The sequence below is a fragment of the Perca fluviatilis genome, chromosome 19, assembly GCF_010015445.1.
Source record: "Perca fluviatilis chromosome 19, GENO_Pfluv_1.0, whole genome shotgun sequence".
Lineage (NCBI taxonomy): Eukaryota > Metazoa > Chordata > Actinopteri > Perciformes > Percidae > Perca > Perca fluviatilis.
This window is the reverse complement of record NC_053130.1, coordinates 4,558,381-4,572,033: the sequence shown is the minus strand read 5'-3', so window position 1 is coordinate 4,572,033 and position 13,653 is coordinate 4,558,381. Positions and strand designations below refer to the sequence as shown.

The window sequence follows — 13,653 nt, the reverse complement described above, 5'->3', positions numbered from 1 at the left end:
TAACATCAGTCTGAAGAAGGATTGGTTAGAGCGATGTGATCGAATCTACTACTACTGCCTTGATTTCACTGGTACAAGGAAGCCTACTCTGCTGCTTATGTGCAGGTTGAACACCCCTATACAGCATAGTGTATATTAATGATAAACAACTAGATTTTCAAAACTGGAGGAATATATAACCGCCATAAACGAAGAAGAAACCGAGCTCTCCAACGTTGGCATGCATGCCTGTGATGGCCCACAGGCCTAATTATGAGCCTCCTAGGCGAGATAGAGGTCAGGGGGAGATTAGGGGGAGATCAGGGGGAGGAACAATGGGCAGAAGAGAGAAGTAGAGTTGCGAACCAGTGGCGAATAGGGTTAGTGACTTGGTGAGTTACTGTGTAGTACAGTGGCTAATGCTGGTTCATCTAGGCTAGTACATCGATGTTATACAATAAATCTGCTTTAGCAAACATACTTTCGACCTTGTTTTAGATTAAACATACATGTAGATTGTCTTAATTTAAGCCAGCAACGTTTTGTCTTGTGATATTCTACAACCTAAAATTTGAACGCTGAGACAGGGACTGTGGAGTCCATTCAAGCCATGGATGTATTAAGAGAAGCAGGTTAGCACTAGCACATAATCGTTTTGTTGGCTAGGTGTTTGTGCGGACATTGTGATGCCATGGCGTCGGCGGTGGACAGCATGTGTTGTCGAGAGGTGGATGCCTACTGGGCACTAGTTGAGGGTTTAGTCCCGGCCACGGACATTACCTGCCTGACGCTCCATCCCGGCTTTGATGCCTGCTGCCTCAACCCGTTCTCGCTGCAGGTAGCATACCTCAACTTCAGGCAGGAGTATGGTCCTCTCCAAGCCAACAGACCAGAGTATGTTTAGACAAGACTAATTTATAACACTATTATATTATTATACACTTCTATTATAGTCGTCAGTTTTCTACACAAATAACAAACTGTATCAAAATAATTAATGTACATACTGTAACTACTTATATATAGCCATATTCTACTGCACTTCATACTATTCCTCCTGCACATACAGTACACTTATTCTTACGTTACCGTTTCTGCACTACAGTGGTACTGTTACCACACTGCACATATCTGTGATTCATACTGAATATCCATATTTATTCTGTTTTTCTTATAATATAATTCTGTTAATACCCTGCATATATCTATATTCTTACTATGTTACTCCTACTACATTGCACATATCTGTATATGTTGTTCATTACTTACACTTAGTTATACATATTTTTTTCACTTCTGGTTGGACGCAAACTGCATTTTGTTGTCTTTGTACTTGTACTCTGCACAATGACAATAAAGTATAATCTAATCTAATCTAATGTGCATTATTGATGCTGAGGGATTAGCAGATTTTTAAACTGATGTGCATACATACCTTTATGGAATAGAATAACTGAAAATGTTACATCAAATAAGTCTATCACTCTCATATTGACTATGTTAACAGGATTATCAATATCAACATTGCACCCCTATCATTCTCTAGGCAATTCCAATACACAGCCTACAGGCAGGTGGTCCGATAGACATATGGGTTTCTGGGCAGGGAGATCAGGAAGGCAATACCAGCTTGTGTTGTGGCCGCAATCAGGAGGCAGTTTCCAGAGGAAGGGAGGAAATCAATAAATATATTTTGTTTTCACAAAATGAACACAATCACAAAGTGTCTTGTTGTATAAAATGTATTCATAATTTCATTGATAGTAACTAGGAGTGTTGGGCATGTTACTTCCAAAATGCAGTTCATTATAGATTACTAGTTACTGTCATTTCAGAGTAATTAGTTATATTACAATATTACTGTTTCTGAATTGTAATGCTTTACACTACTTTTGCATTACTTTTAGAAGTTTGACTTGGCAGGTAGCTTGTGAATTTCACCACCAGATCAATAAAGTCTCATCTTTATCAACTTTAATACATCATAACAATAGTTATCTCAAGACAAAAATAGAGTAGGTCTAGACCACACTATAATTTACAGGGACCCAACAATTCTAGTAATTCCCCCAAGAGCAAGCATTTAGTATGACAGTGGCGAGGAAAACCTCCCTCTCAGGAAGAAACCTGGGACAGACCCAGGCTCTTGGTAGGCGGTGTCTGACGGTGCTGGTTGGGGGTGTGATGAACAGTGGCGATAATAGTCACAATAAAGATAATTGAACTACGACTATAAATGGTAGTTGCAGTAGTTCATGGCGTAGCAGGGCGTTACAGGACGTAGCAGGGACCTGCACGGCGTAGCAGGACCACGGCGACAGCTGCAGCCATGATTTAGGGGTCACCCTAGTCCAAGGAAAACTGCTAGGCAAAAAAAAAAGACAAAAAAAAAGAGTGGTCACAACACATGCACAACCTAATACAGTCCAGTATGAAATGTCTTCATCCTACCATTAGAAGTAATTTGTAAATGTTTGTGTCATATACAGCTGATGATATTTACAGTTACACTACCTGATGAGCATTGCAGACATGTGATGTTGCACTGTGACCCACGATGAAGCACTAATGGTCCAGGATCCTGTAGAGAGAAGCCCTCTGTCTCTTCAAAATCTACAGTGCTAGGTGCATCTGGAGTAGTATTTTAAGCCCTGTGGTACAACATCTCTGGGGTTTTAGTCAGTGGTGGAATGTAAGAAATTAAAAAAAAATTAAAAGTGTGTTGGTCATCATTAAATAGAAAAAATATAACTTTTAAGTCTGGGCTCTGATTGACAAGAGTTCAAAAATGGAGTTAAACAAATTGAGATGAAATAAGTGATCTTTAAAAGAGTTTTATTTTACATCATGTACAGTGATGCACAAACAGTGATTGTTCATATTTGAGTTGTATTAAATTATGCAGGTAAAAACCAACTGGTCTTAAAACACAAATCAGTTTTCTCTTGACAAAATTCCATTAACTTGGTTCACTCTACCGTGGGTCTTGATGACGATTAAAGATGATATGAACGGCAAAATACTTTGCACATCTATAACATGACACAGGTGTGTCGGAGAGGGTGATAGATCCAAAGTTGCAAAGAGAAGAGTGATTGGTGCAGACCCAACTCCTACAAAAGATGGCTTACATCAACAGTTAGGTGTCTTATTGGAAACCATATCAGTAGAAGACAGAATCTGTGTTGTCTCTATCCTTTCTATTTACCTACATGTCTTCTTCTGTTTCTCCTCTCTCTCTCTCTCTCTCTCTCTCTCTCTCTCTCTCTCTCTCTCTCTCTGTGTCTCTCTCTCTCTCTCTCCCTCTTTCTCTGCCTACATGAAGCTGACTATGGACATGTTGTCATCATTCATATTGTTGAACTGCTGACATCATTGCTGTCCATTCTGCAACAACACACAGAGGTCAAAAGCTTGTCTATGGCCCCTTTCTTCATGAAAACATACAGAACTAAGTCTGCAAGAGGACTCAACATAACTAACACATCAGACAGGATGGGGAGGGTCATGTCATATCTGTCATATTCTTTCAGAAGCAGGATGATTCCGGGCATGAACAGCAGCGTGTAAATAAGCAGCACCAGGACCAACATTGCCACAATTCGTCGTTTTTCGTCAGCTGGAACTGAGATGGAAGCAGAAAGTGCTTTAAGGGTCCCAACCAGGAACAATATGATTAGTGGGAGGGGAAGGAGGAAAAATATGGCTAAGATGGTTACTGGAATATATGCAAAATGCCAAAATAATAAAGTGGAGCCAATGGCAAGAGGAAGGATCCAGACCAGGACACAGACCACCACGGAGCTCTTGATGGTTCGTCTGAAGCGGTACCACAGTGGGCAGGCGATGACCAAATACCTGTAATACAAGATGTAAGACACAGCTTCAGAATGATATAGTAATACAATGGTCAGACACAGAAGTAGATACACACATTCTGGATAGACAGATACCTTTCCAGGGCGATGCACACCATGAAGCAAACACTGGCTATCACACTAGAGCCATAAATATATCTGGCTATGTAATATATGTTCAGGTCCTCAGGTTTTGCCATCCAAACGATCAAGCAGCAGAACTGAATGAGGTCAGAAATGAGAAGGTTGATGACGTAGATCGGAGCAACATGATCCTTTCGCACCTGCAGGAAAACATTGGTTAAAGTAAAGAAAGCAGTTGTAAACATGTTCTGAACTCCTCCCAAATATGTCTGCAGGTTCCAATCATCTTAATTTACATTTTAACTATGCAGTTAATTATTCCTGTAAATGTATAGGTCATTAAAATACTTCACCCCAGCCCCCTGACATGTGGCCCCCAACTCAGATCAAGATCCTTTACAGACAGAGACTTTACACAAATAGATCTCAGTCATAATGTGCGTACCAGAGAATAAAGAGCATAGATGGCCACGAGGGTCAAAGGAAGACCGATACAGATGATTATGCATGTCACCACATTTATGATGAATCCTACTTCAATATATTGGTTGCTGTTGTAATAATCCCTCATGTCCTGTAAAGTGTTGTTAACGTAGACCTCTCCCATTCTTCAGAGTGAAACCTGTTTAGGAGATCAGGTTATAAAAAGAGACGTGAAACATGTTGTTTAATATCTACCTAACATTGTTCAGTTCACACAAATGTAGTATACATATGTAAAATACTCACAGATCAAATAATTTAAAACAAAATGCGTATTGCTTTCAGTATTAAACTTCCTTAATATTTGTTACCCTATTTGCTTATGATATTTAATCAAATACTACAGTTTCAGATAACACAAGTTCTGGTGATGAATAGAAATATTTAACGTGCTGATGTGAGGTCATTACTGCAGCCACAGAACCTCATGCATGTTTCAGTAATTTAATATAATGATTAATGTTAATGTCCATTTGTTTAGGACATTTAGCCTGTCTTTGGTACTGATGTCCCACTACTTGTTGAATGCCCCTCTGCCCTCTGGTTTTGGATGAGACTTGATAAACCATCTGCATCCATCTGCTGTGCTATGGCCACGTCTGACTGCACCTTTGGGAGCCTGCAGCCCAACTTCTGCATTCATGACATACCTTTCTACTACTATGGAAAGAGAAGCAAGAGAGATAAAATGAGTATGAACATAAAGTAGTGCGAGAGGGAGGGGGGTTAGTTGATAAAACACCACAAATAGTAATCAGCACATGCATGTTAATTCTGTTTAATATGTTGCTGTTTTGATTGTTTTGATGAGCTTATTGAAGGTTTAAATATCCTCAAACAACTAGTAATATTATCTCAATGCAAGTTTATTCACTAAATTACACGTTTGCACATAAGCTGTTGCACGAATCCAGGGCTGCTGAAAAGACGAGATGGACTTTCTTAAGGTTTGCAAGAAGGATTTTAGCATCACCTGATAGGTCAAAAAATCAGGATCTCAGTTCCTGACTTTGACACTCTGACGTCTGGAAAAAATGTGTCCTGACACATTCACCATGTCTTAACAAACACTAAGCCGTGAAACCTATTCACTATTAATCTCATATGATATTATAGAGCTTAATATCACCTATACTGCTTTAAAGATGTAGCCTTGGCCTGTTGTACTTTTTAGCAGAAACAAGAAGTGAACACAACACTGAGCCTGGACCATAACCTCCAACCATATTTTAAATTAAGAGTCAATGTAGATGACATATTGCAATAATAATATCAAAATCTTACAATGGAATCAAAACTTGCTAGATGTTGTGTTGTTACTTTGGCCAGGTCATCATTAAAAAAGCGAACAAGTACATTCACAATTTTGTCCATGTTGAGATTAGTTGCTTCATGTATATTTATTGAAAACTTTGCATTTTAGCTTTTCATATAGATGTCTCCAGGACATAGTCAAACCCTACACCCCAACCCGCCCACTCCGCTCTGCATCAGCCAACCTGCTTGCTGCCCCCTCATAGCGAGGGAGAACTAATCACTCAATGAAATCCCAACTGTTTGCTGTCCTGGCTCCTAAATGGTGGAATGAGCTCCCTATTGACATCAGGATGGCCGAAAACCTTGGCATCTTCCGCCAAAGGCTAAAAACTACGGTGGCCGACAGGGGCAAACGCCCCGCAACTTAAGAAAACACATGCAAATAGACAAAATACAAGCAAATTAAGAAAACAACTTCATTATTTTGACAACACATGCGCAGCATTCAGCAAACGCGCTGCAAATACACACAACACAACCAAATACACAAACGCGATGCAAATAAAAAAACGACGCAAAAAGAAAAGCAGACAAACCGAAAACAAATGCAACAAAAACACGCTGCATCCAGATTCCACAACAGAAGTTCCTCAGGGCTCTAGAGGGAGCAGCTAAGTGGAAGAGCTGGATTTTCGACTACCCAAACCTAACCTTATCACTCGAGGTGAAATGCCTAACCCCAACCAATCGAGCTGCTTCGTAGGGCGGGTCTTTGCGTGGCCATAGTGGGATTCGTAATTTCTCCCTGCGGTACGACATCTCTGGGGTTAATTAGGCAGTGGTGGAATGTAAATACGTACATTTACTTAACATCTTTACTTCATTACAAATGTGAAGTACTTGTATTTTACTTTTTTGTTCTTTTCTTTTCATGCCATTGTTTAATATCTACCTAACATTGTTCAGTGAAGCTGTGTGGAGAGAGTTCAAACAAATACAGGATTCACATATATGATACCCATGGAACAAATCACATCCAAAATATGTGCAGACAAGTTTGACTTTATTTCCTGCGTGGAGTGTGTGGAAATGGTGCAATGAAAATCAGTCGTTCCAGAAAAATACAGAGTTTTTTTGTGATTGTTGCGGGCAAAAATCCTTGATTATGCGGCATGTTTTCTTAAAAAATGCGATGGAATATGTGGGATATTCATGCAATTTTATGCAATGAAATTGCGGGAACTTGCAAAAACTACAGTTTGATGAAAAAGAGGAAAAAAAGTGATTCCCCCAACACCCTGCTTTGATGTTCACGTCGTGTAATTACGTCACTTCATAACGTTCCCATGGCAACAGGGGAAAATGGCTTTTCTTGTGTGAAGTAAACGCAACATTTTTCAACTTTCTGCTAAGATATGTGTGACTTTTTTGCAACAAAAATGCGGGGATTATGAAATCATGCAAGCCCCGCGTATTTTGCGTGGAAATCAGCAATTTATGCGGCGAAATTGCGGCGTATTTGAAAAAATGCGCGCCCCCCATAAATATGCGGACTTTGGCTGATTATGCATTGAATTATGCGATCATATAATCGCGTTTTTTTGGAGGGACTGGAAAATGTTGTACCTATTACTGTTTCCACGAGTCAACCAGTACTGCCTGTTAATCTGCAGTTTTTTCTGAGCAGATATCAAATTGTGCTTTTAAAATACTACGTACATTTCCTGCTTTAAAGATATAACCTGGTTGATAACATCATCAAATATGTGTTTGGTTTCATCATGCTCTTGTCTAACATTTGTACTGAAAATGAAAAGCTTCTTTGCTTAGAAATACCCTGAATACACCATGCAACAGTTATAGAAGGAACAAAAACAGACAGGCATTTCCAACTTGTAGGCATACTACATCAAAAGGATGTACATAATTATGAAGAAATATATATAATTTTATATAACACACAACTTAACACAATAATACTGTACCTTAAAATCTTCCAATATTCAATATTAGTCCAATTTAAAGAAGGATACTCCTTGAAATTATTTTTGTAACTGGAAATGTTCTTGTTCAATCTACCGTCTGTAACGTAGCCTTGTCCAAAGTGAGCCCAAGAGCAACTACACCATACCAAGAAAGCTTTTGGACTCTTGCCTATTTCATCAGAATAAGCAAAGGGCCTGGGAGCTGGATGGATCTCAAACAGAAGAGGACATACTTTACCAATCCCGCGGGGAAATTAAATTTTTATTACACAGATACAGACACACAGGGGAACAGGACCCATACTCATGCATTAAATGAAGAGATGTCAGAGTGAGGGGGCTGGCAATGGACAGGCGCCCAGAGCAGTTGGGGGTTCGGTGACTTGCTCAAGGGACCGTTGACTAAACTGGCGCCTCTCATGATGCCAGTCCTCCATACATGGTCCATCTGACTGAGCTGCTGCTGCCCTATCTGCGTGGCCATGTTTAATTTGCTCTGGCAGGTACGTCTGGTCCCCCTCCCATTCAGATTCCCAGCAGCCTGAGACGTGCCGGCCAACCACAACCTTTTACCTAATATCGGGCCAGTTTAAGATGATCAACCACGGCTCATGGCACAAACTGGGCGGTTCTGATCAAATATGAATCAGGATTATGTTATCCACAGCGCTGTGGAGTAAAGTCTGGCTACACCACAGAACCATTCTGGGATAGGAGAAACAAACTGTGGGTTGTTAAATGAAGTTAACTGTTTACACAGTCCAGTAACATGAGCTATTTAAATTAGTGTCTGAGAGGAAAGATTTAACAAGAGAAACCAGTGGGTTGCAGTGTTTATGAGAAACGATTTAGCTATAGGAGCTATCTGCTGAGACACCTGAGAGTCTACAAAGGAGAGAAACCATTTATTTGCTGTGGTAGTTGGAGAAGATTTAGTCATAAGAACAATATCCAGATAAGAGAGTTATACATGGACCGACACCATGAGCAAGATAAACCAAATGAAGAAATTAATGAATGAATAGTTGTGTTGCTTATCATTAATACAATACAACATTTTTTGATATTTTAGGTCTTTGCTCTGATTGATGGGAGGTTAAAGATGGAGTCAAACTGTTTGAGATCAAACAAGTGATCTGGAAAAGAGTTTCATTCTTCATCATGTACCGTGATGCTCTGTTTCTAATATACGTACAGCACAAACAGTGGTTGTTAACACAACATGTCTGTTATCGGACATAATCTCATCACGGTGTTGTTTCAAAGTCCCAGTTTTAGTACCAGAATGAAGTCTGTGAGTGTTTCCATGAACATGAGTTCAGGTAGCTGCCAGTGTGAATAGCAATCAGTTATGTATTTAAATGAGGTGATAAACATCAGTAAATGAAACATCCTGGGATTTTAACATTTGTGTGCTCGTGAAAAAATCTGACATCTAAGACTTTAGCAGCTTAACAATGCTGCATTCAGGTGCTGTTTGAAAGAAAAAAACTCATCACACCCAGAAGACAAACAAGTGGATCTGATCAACTCTAAATACAAACTAACCTGGCTGAATGTTAAAACCAATACAAGGTGCCTGAAGTTGGAAAAACTGTCTTCAAACACAAGTCAGCGGTTCTTCTTCAAAAAATGGATGTCTTGATGATGATTTATATTAACAGAAAAATACTTGCACTGCACACGGTCTACGGTCCACGTAGAGTCTAAAGATACTATGTTGTAACACAGGTTCTATATTCTGCAGACTACTCTACCTCTGTCTCCTTTAAAAACTCTCTCGCCCCTCCCCTCTCTGAAGTACAGCTGAGCTGACGGTGCGTACAAACTATACCCCAACATAGGGCCTACTGCACAGCCAACTCCAAAAACCAGCGATGAAAAAAGTAGGCCTATCTAAATATCTGTGTGAATGCTTGCATATAAACTAAAATGTTATTTATATAGTGCAACCAATGTAAATTATATATTATTAGCAATACATGCATAATCAAAATGTGTGTTAAATAAGGAGCTTGACGCACCAGGATTGGTTGTCTAGATGACCACAGTAGTGACAGACTATGTAAAATCTTTCTTTTCCAACAGTATGTGACATATTCTAAAGAGTTACATACTATTTGTTTCTTTATAATAGGCATACATAAATCACAATCATACAAGGCTAAATATAGGCTACCATCTGGGCCTGCACGGCGGCAGGAAAAAGACGCAGAGATGTAAGACACCGTGTCTCTACCTTACAATGATTTTGGTACACCAAACGTAGATTTGCGCTCTGGAGTTCGGCTGATAAACTCTGCCATGACTCGGGACTCGGTGGATAAACGCACTGTTTTGGGAGAATAACTGATGTTGCATCTCCATACTGTATGAGCGCATAGGGAGCCCAGGACCGTATTGATTCAATACTGTAAATACATTTTAAGCCATCATATTATTGTCATCGCAGTTTTAAAGTTTTGCCACCAGGGGGTGCTGCAGCACCTCCAGCACCCCCACTTCCCACGCCCATTGGTGCAGACCCACAGTCACCTCCTACAACAGATGGCTTCTCAGTATGTAACACAATTTGCCTGATGAAGGCTTAGTACCAACACAGACAGTGTGCAGGTTTCTTTGCAATTTTTTTTTTTTTATTATTATTTGTATGCAAATATATTTTTAATTATTCCGATTGCACTTGTAACACCCAGAAGTAACTATTAATAAGCCTCCCGGTACAGTAAATAGAAAAATATAAACACTTAATATGGACCAGTTTCTCAGAAGATCTAGTTCTCTCGGGAGAAATGGATATCGGGCAGCAAAGGAGAAACAAGACACAGACTCAAGGGGTCATATTTAAAAAGGTAATAAAACAACATTTATTATTTCATCTTGCAGTTATCTTCTTTTTCTATTTAATTTGTTTTATTCTTAAAATGCCATTTAACACAGAATAACAACAATATACAAGTAAAACCACACAACATGCAATAATAAATAAAATACCCTTTAGCTTCTAAAAAATCTCCTTTTCTCTATGGTTTATCCTGGAATCCACCTGTCAGGTAAGTGCCTAGTTTATTTTCATTACCCTATTATATTTCAGATTGGAATGCTTTTTTAAATTTCCTTTTAGTCAGGCACTCATTAAGTTTTTTTTTTTCCCCCTTTATTTTTCTTTTACGAATTTATAAATCCTATTTCATAGTGCCTCTAATTTAACAAGTGGCTCCTTTAATTCCTATTTAATTCCTCTTTTAAATCAATTAAAATACCAAGAAAAAAAAAAGGAAATGAAAACGTTTCTTTATGTCAGAAATCCACTAATATCACTCATTCATTCATTGGTCATTTACCAAACTGTGACGCATAACATGACCATACATTCTATAACAAACCAACTTATGCTATAAATAATAAGTATATAAAGAAGTTGATCCAAGAGCTCCTTTTAATCAGTGTGTAAGTCCCTCTCAGTGTTCTCTCCATCGACCGTGTTTGGGGGAAAAAAAAGGAAAAAGTCCTTGTGTGGGGGGGAAAGTTAAAAAAGGTTTGTCCTACCACTCTTTACTGGACTTCAGTAACTCAACTTTCTCTGCTTTCCGACTCAGGTTTGGCAGAAGAAGAAGACCTGGCCTTGTATGCACAAAGCCAAAAAAATAATCACTATATAGTTCAATTGTGGTGTGTGTGTGTGTGTGTGTGTGTGTGTGTGTGTGTGTGTGTGTGTGTGTGTATATATATATATATATCTCCAAAGCGACTTCCAATTGCTATATATGTCAGAGGTCACACGCCTCTGGAGCAACTAGGGGTTAAGTGTCTTGCTCAGGGACACATTGGTTGATGTTTCGCAGTGGGAATTGAACCCAGGTCTCCCACACCAAAGGCATGTGCCATCACCACCCGACAATATATAAGTGTCAAACGATTAAAATATTTAATCGCGATTAATCGCATTAATGTCATAGTTAACTTAATTAATCACACATTTTTATCTATTCTAAATGTCCCTTGATTTCTTTTTGTCCCATTATATTTTTTCGTTTTAATGGTCTTATCAACATGGAAAAGTTGATCGGCTTGCTTTGTGCAAGTGTTTTTTTTATTTAAAACAACATAGGCATATACGTAGTGTTCAATTTCACAGTAACATTCGCACTTGGAACTAATAATCTGTCACATAATAACGTTTGTTCTAAACCACTGCTGTTAGACAGGAAAAGTGCCGTAGTGTAACTACACCTCTTCAGCTTCGTTATTCCACTTAGATCGTTTCCAAGCTAACTATTCTAGCGTTTTCTTTCCTCTTCTCGATTTGCGATCCTCTCCACTCTCCCGTGTCTCCGCTCAGCCGTTTTGCGTGTGTGTGTCTGTGTTTGTTTGTGTGTCTGCCTGTCTCAGTCTGTCTGTGTGTGTGAAACAGGTTAGCTAGGCTACTGAGTGTTATTTTTCATTTGAATGTTAATGCCGCGTGGCCATAGTGGGATTCATAATTTTGCTTCTGGTCTAATCCTTCCTTAACTGTGTATGCGTTAATCGCGCGATAAAAAAATTGTCAGCGTTAAAATGGGTTTGCGTTAACGCCGCTAATAACGCGTTAAACTGACAGCCCTAACATACATACATATATATATATATATATATATATCAAGATCCTTTACAGACAGAGACTTTACACAAATAGATCTCAGTCATAATGTACGTAACAGAGAATAAAGAGCATAGATGGCCACGAGGGTCAAAGGAATTCCAATACAGATGATTATGCATGTCATCACATTTATGATAGATTCTATTTTTCTCAAGTCAAAGTCGTTGGAGATGCTGTTGTTCAGTGATGTGTCATTAACGTAGACCTCTCCCATTCTTCAGAGTGAAACCTGTTTAGGAGATCAGGTTATAAAAGGAGACGTGAAACATGTTGTTAAATATCTACCTAACATTGTTCGGTTCACACAAATGCAGTATACATATGACATACACATGATTAATGTTAATGTCCATTTGTTTAGGACATTCTGCCTGTCTTCTGTGCTGATGCCCCACTACTTGTTGAATGCCCCTCTGCCCTCTGGTTTTGATGAGACTGATTAATCCACTTGATAAACCATCTATATTATCTTTTGTGTAAAGATTAATTTTCTTATTTCACTAAACATCTCTAACTGAATCGGTAAATGACTGTAACCTGTTACGGGTGAGGGAAGTAGAGGGCCCAAAATGCAGAGAGAGCAGGCAGGCAAACGTTGAAGTGGAGGATTTAATAAAAACAAAAAGCGGCAGTACAAAGACTGGAAAACGTACAAAAACCAAACCGACGGGAAAAACACAGGCAGGAGCAAACTGACGCAGGCACAAACACAAGGCACAGGGAGGAAACACAAGGGCATGGCTACAAAACGATCGGACACAAGACAAGGGGAACACAGAGGCTAAATACATGAGGTGATGGGTAAATCAGAAACAGGTGAGACAACAGGTGAAGCACATCAGGGCGGGGCAGGACAATCAACAAAGGCGGGAAACAGAAAGCAAAGCTAGACATGACAAGACAGAGGACCAGACTACCAAAATAAAACAGGAAGCAGGACAAACAGACAAAACATGATATAACCTAACTACAGACACTTGACACAACACTAGGCAACACAAGGGATAACAGAGAATACAGGAATAAACCAAAACACACAAGACACAGAACAGAATACATCAACACAACAGGGAACAACAATGTACAGAAAATGCAGACACAGAAAACATACAGAAACCAATAAGGCAACAGAAACGGAACAAAATGCAAAGCAAAACACTGAAACCATAACAGTAACCTTTCTTGGATTACATAACATAACCTCAATCATTGTATTTTCACGACACATAAAAACAATTTTGCATATCATCATCATTATTTCCCAAATATCTTTCCGTGAATTAAGGATGTTTCAGAACATACATACGTACATACAACATGTGTAAGAAATAGCCTTTGTAAGCACGTTTTCCATATATGGACTACA

The 13,653-nt window shown here is 39.1% G+C and overlaps 1 protein-coding gene and 1 pseudogene across 1 annotated transcript in view; both read right to left on the bottom strand.

Moving 5' to 3' along the window:
* The window catches only part of LOC120548456 (mas-related G-protein coupled receptor member A6-like), a 97,905-nt gene that overhangs the window by 29,233 nt on the left and 55,019 nt on the right, over positions 1-13,653 (bottom strand). The gene's annotated exons all lie outside the window — the stretch shown is intronic.
* Positions 3,271-7,734, bottom strand: LOC120547942 (annotated as a pseudogene).